Raw genomic sequence first — 6000 nt, forward strand, 5'->3', positions numbered from 1 at the left:
TGATTTATGTGTAAACACAGTAGCAGAATTAAATATCAGAGGACCCTGATTTTTCTTGCAGGTTGATCATACTTGCTAACCCTCAAGACATGTTTTATTTATTATTTGAATTTTTGTACATATTATGTACATAACCCCACTAAATTTCAAAAGGCATGCACATTTTTTGTCAATTGTGCAGAAGGTATAATAATTATCTTCCTAGAATTAATAGGCATTTTGACATACAATATGTTTATGTTTCATTCATATTCTTGCCATCATCTACTGTAGCAGAATGAAGATTCATAGTTTATCACAAAGTTAGGTTTCGAAAGAAAAGTACCTTGTTGTTCCAAAGTGTTTTCTCTAGATCAGTGGTTCCCAATCTTTTTTTTGGCCATGCCCCATCTAAGTATCTTTAACATCCTAATCCCCCCCTCCTCCTACCCCACCCCCGTGACATATAATTCTTACTTTGCTCAAAAAGTGAATTCTACTCAAGTGGAGGAAGCCTAAAAGGCCATTAACTTGGTTTAAACAAGGTTGAAATTGCCTTCATTAAAAATCAAATTGCCCAACTGTGGGAACCACTGCTATAGATGCTCTTTATGGAAAAGAAGTTTTTTAACTGTGTAGTTGCACAATTTTAGAATACCTTGTGATATTTCTGTAACCAGTTTCAGTCTTTCGTAGATTTTTTAAAGTCATTATGGGAATCATCCCTCTTAATGATGGAATCTTCTATTTTTTTAATTAATAAAAATGTTTGTGCTTTTATTGTTACTGATAAAGCATGGAAAGAAAGAAAGCTGATTAATTATCTTTTAATGTTCACCATTTGAAAGTGCTTTGTCTCTTAGTCTAAAAATCAAGCATTTTACAGCTTTCCAATTAGTACTTTTTTAAAAAATAAGAGATTATGAATATGGTTCAAAAGTTTCTCTGCTTTTCAAACAGCATTGAATGCATATATAAAAGAGAGTGTGAGCTTCAATCTGCAGGATTGAAAGAAATGCACTTGTACACTAAGTTAAAATAAGAAATATCAGTGGCATTTTCCCCAGAGGCATCATATGTGTAGAATATGTTTAATCATATTAACATTTCATATGAACTATTAATAGTATAAAACACTAAAAATGAACATACTCCCATATTAAAAGTAAGATCATATTTGGAATCCTGAAAAATTGGTAGCAAGATGTTTAAAAATGAATGTTGATAAGTGCAATGTTTGTTTAGAAAAGTGAAAAGTAGAACCAATATCCTTTCTCTGGCTATGGTTACTACTAAACCTATAAAGAAAAAAAAACACTGTTGTCATGCAACTTTTTTTTATAAAGTTACTTTTAGATTGATGCTTATTAGCCCCTAGCTCTTCACCTCTCATAGTAATTGACAGTATCCAATATAGAAGCGATATGGGCCTTTTCTTTGTTGAAGCATGACTGGTTTCTTCTATAAGACTAAATGATAATGTGGTTGGTATTTTATTTTAGGCCTTAATCTAAATAGGCTCAAGGAATATCTCATGGCTAATTTTTTTGCGGGGGGGGGGGGGCTATCCTGATAAGCTACATAAGTGCAGACTTTGAGCAGTTTCAACACAGAAAAACAAAAATTGCACAAAACCAATTAGGCTATTTTTGTTGTCTGGGAATGGGTATGATATATTTCTAACTTACTTTAAAGGGTGGGGGTTGTCAAAATAAATCATAAGTACATTTGATTTTTGAATACATGCAATCTGCTAAATGCTACGAGATTTACAAGCCTGAAACAGATTGTGATTGTGCAGTTTTATTCAATTAAACAAGTAATATTCGGTGAATAAAAGTAACAGAATGTAAGCAGCAAAACGGAACCATTTAAAGATTAAAGTGACCATTTAGATAATCAAGAAGCAGTTTCAGTTTTTTTTTTAAAAAAAGTTATTTGTTTTTCTACATTAAATGTATACAAACTTGGCAGGAAAAATCTGGGCGATGCCTACAAGAAGATGCAGCAAACAAACAATGCTGCCAATTTTGCAGCAAAGATACTGTATGATAGTCCTATTCTAGAACTAAACTGCCCAACACTGTATTCTGTCATTATAGATTCTTTCTGAATAAATAGTGTTCTAAAAACCAACAAGATGTCTCCTGACTTAAACATATAAATAATGAATCATCCATTTACTATCTATTATTACATATGAAACTAAAAATGAAAATATATAATACAATTAAGGAATCTTTCTAATTTCCAAGCAGAAGGGTATCTTTCTGCTATATTACAATAGCATTGTTTATATAAATATGTAGATGTCAAACATTAACTGAAAAATATATTTTAACACTCATTTCTATCAAAATAAAGTTGATTGCTTAATAAGTATATATTATTGTTTGAAGCAATATATTGCTGAATATAAGCAGCAAAACTAAATTATTATAAAGTATTGATCATATTTTTGTTAAACTGAGGTAAAGGGAAGGGTTCTGATCTACTACCGTATTTGTGCTACAAGGTTTTGAAATTAAAATTTATATCCCTATATAAACCAGTTTTAACAGTTCACTGTAACTGAGAAGTAATTTATTAATTTAGTGAGACTTCCTGCTTGTTAAAGTGTTGATGACTGCAATTATCACAAGGAAAGTAAGGGAGGTATGAATATTAGTAATGGGACTGCAGAATAGCCTTAATTTTCAACAGTTAGCTATAGCATTAATCAAACTAATGTGCTGCAGTGAATACTTTTTCCTCAACCACCACAGTCTCTACAAACATATAGAACAGGATCAAATATAGACCTCAACCACATTTTTCATGTAAATTCTTTATACATGTTTGTGGCAGCTATCAACAACATAGGCAAGAAGGGAGAGACTAAACCATTACTTGTTGGAAGAGAAGGTAGATCAAGAATAGCAAAGGAAGGAAATAGTTTCCAGCTTTCTAGATAATCTATAATAGTATCAGATGATACCACGTGAAGTGTTAATATTGCTTTATATTGCACTGGTAAAACCATACTTGGAATACTGCAAGCAGTTTTGGTCACCAAATTACAAAAAAGACATTGAGATTCTAGAAAAGGAGCAGAGAAGAGCAGCAAAGAGGATTTGTTGGAGACTAAATCATACAGTTTGTAGAACAGTTGTAGAAACTGGGTGGGTATGTCTAGTCTAATGAAGAGAAGGATTAGGGATTAGACTAGTAGTCTTCCAATATTTGAGAAACAGATACAGAGGAGGGGCTTGACCTATTTATCTGAGGGCTGCGCAAGAAGTAATGGTTAGAAACTTATCAAAGAGAGATCCAGTCTAGAACTAAGGAGTAGTTTCCTGTAATTTCCTGTAGGAACAATTAACCAATGAAACAACTTGCCTCCAGAAGTTGTGGTTGCTCCACCACTGAGGGTGGGGGTTAAAAAGAGATTGGATAACCATTTATTCAACATGGTATATAAGGTCTCCTCCTTGAGCAGGAGGTTGGATTAGAAGGGGTCTAAGGTCCCTTCCACTGGAAGCTTTTAAAAAGAAGATGCATATATTAAAAATAACAAATGCATACAAAGCCAGAATTGCAAAGAAACTTAAGAAACAATTGACTCCCTGGTTAGCTGTTGCAAGAAGATTGCATATTTCTAATACAAATAATGGCATGACAAAGTAGGGCATTGGAAGATCTGCAAGAAATGCCATTTGCCAGAAAGTATGAACTGTGGGGACTATAAAATAGAGAAAATAAATAGAAAATGAAGTTAAAGTGCTCTGGGACTTTAGAATTTAAGCAGGCAACAGCCGCATAACATTCCAGACTTAACAATTGTCAATAAGAAAAAACAAAAAAGTCTGGTTAGCTAAATGTGGCAGTACCTGCAGAGAGCAGAATAGAAGAAAAGGAAATGGAGAAGAAAACAAAATACAAAGACCTGCAAATAGAAAGAGAACCAGGGGTGAAATTCAGCTGGTTCTGACAGGTTCTGGAGACCGGGTAGCAGTAATTTTGGGTAGTTCGGAGAACCGGCAAATAGCACCTCTGGCTGGCCCCACAGTGGGGTGGGAATGGAGATTTTGCAGTATCCTTCTCCTGCCACATCCACCACGCTAGGCCCACAGAACCAGTAGTAAAAAAAAATTGAATTTTACCACTGAATAGAACAACCATGCAAAAGAAAGAAAAGGTAGTACCAATAATCATAGAAGCTTCGAGTGCTTAATCTCAAAACAACTGGAACGCCACTTGGGCATCACCAGCATTAACAAATTCACCATTATTCAATTGCAAAAGGCAGCTTCAATACAATACAATACAATACAATACAATACAATACAATACAATACAATACAATACAATAGTAGAGTTGGAAGGGACCTTGGAGGTCTTCTAGTCCAACCCCCTGCCTAGGCAGGAAACCCTATACCAGGGGTGGCGAACAAGTTCGACAAAAAGAGCCAAAATTTTAAACTGTGAGAGTCAGAGAGCCACACCACGCAGTGACCTGCCAAAACAGACCCGGAAGCAATGTTCCCTCTAATTTTTTTTCGATGTGAGCAGAAAAGTATAGTGTTTGAGCGGCACATTTTCATGCCTGAGCACCCGAATTTTTTTCACAGATGTCACCTAAGACAACAACGAAATCAGTATTATTTGAAACTCAAAGTTATGTTTCTTCAAGGTACCTGCTTAATTCAAAGTGTTATATAATATCAGTATCACTTAACAACGCTCCTGCTTAGCAACCAAAATGTTGGCTCAGAAACTCTGGCATTTGAAGCACGCAACTCTTAAAGCTGTCAAGTTACAAGACCCTTGCACCCCTAACCCTTTAGGAAAAAAAAAACCCAGGGGTCTTCAAACCTGACAGCTTTAACACTTGTGGACTTCAACTCCCAGAATTCCTCCTCCAGTCATGTTGCAGCGACATCATCTGCGTGGATCTGCTCCATCTTTGCTTTCTTCATTGTGGGCAGGGCTTCTGCTGAAGATGCCGACGAGTACGAGTTGCCACCAGAATAACTGCTGCTACCTCCTCCTCCTCGTCCTCCAACAGAATCACCAGATTTGCTCCTGAGCTCAGCGCTGGGTTACCTCTGCCCCCTCCCCCTCCTCCGTGCTTTTGAGGAGCCATGAGGCTTTTTTTCCCCTGCTCCCCCCCCCCCGCCTTCCTACTGGCTCCTGCAGCCTCATGGCTCCTCAAAAGCACGGAGGAGGAGGAGGAGGAGGAGGGGGCAGGGGTAACCCAGCGCTGACTGAGCTCAGCTGCTCCGAGCGGAGGGGAGGCGCTGCTGCCACGTGCGGAGATGCCGGCTGGAGCTTTGGCGGCTTCATCTCAGCGCCGGGCGGCAAATTCGGCAGTGCTGCCTGTTAGAGGAGGATGAGGAGGAGGTGGCAGCAGTTCTTCCAGTGGCGGTGGGGGCTTTGGGGCTTCACAACTAGCCTCAGTCGCCCCGTGCTCCTCAAAGCAAGTCTGGGGAAGTCCTTTGCAGGCAGCCCGTTCTAGCTGCCTGCAAAGGACCTCCCCAGCTTCCGAAAGGGAGCGCGCGATCCGAGCCACAGTATACTAAATAATGATAAGAGGCAAAGAGCCTCATTTATTTTGGCCGGGAGCCGCATGCGGCTCGCGAGCCGCGTGTTCGCCACCCCTGCCCTATACCGTTTCAGACAAATGGTTATCCAATATCATCTTAAAGACTTCCAGTGTTGGGGCATTCACAACTTCTGGAGGCAAGCTGTTCCACTGATTAATTGTTCTAACTGTCAGGAAATTTCCCCTCAGTTCTAAGTTGCTTCTCTCCTTGATTAGTTTCCACCCATTGCTTCTTGTTCTACCCTCAGGTGCCTTGGAGAATAGTTTGACTCCCTCTTCTTTGTGGCAACCCCTGAGATATTGGAACACTGCTATCATGTCTCCCCTAGTCCTTCTTTCTCTTAAGCTAAACATACCCAGTTCCTGCAACCGTTCTTCATATGTTTTAGTCTCCAGTCCCCTAATCATCTTTGTTGCTCTTCTCTGCACTCTTTCTA

This window comes from Natrix helvetica, assembly GCF_964273705.1.
Source record: "Natrix helvetica genome assembly, chromosome: Z".
Taxonomy (NCBI): domain Eukaryota; kingdom Metazoa; phylum Chordata; class Lepidosauria; order Squamata; family Natricidae; genus Natrix; species Natrix helvetica.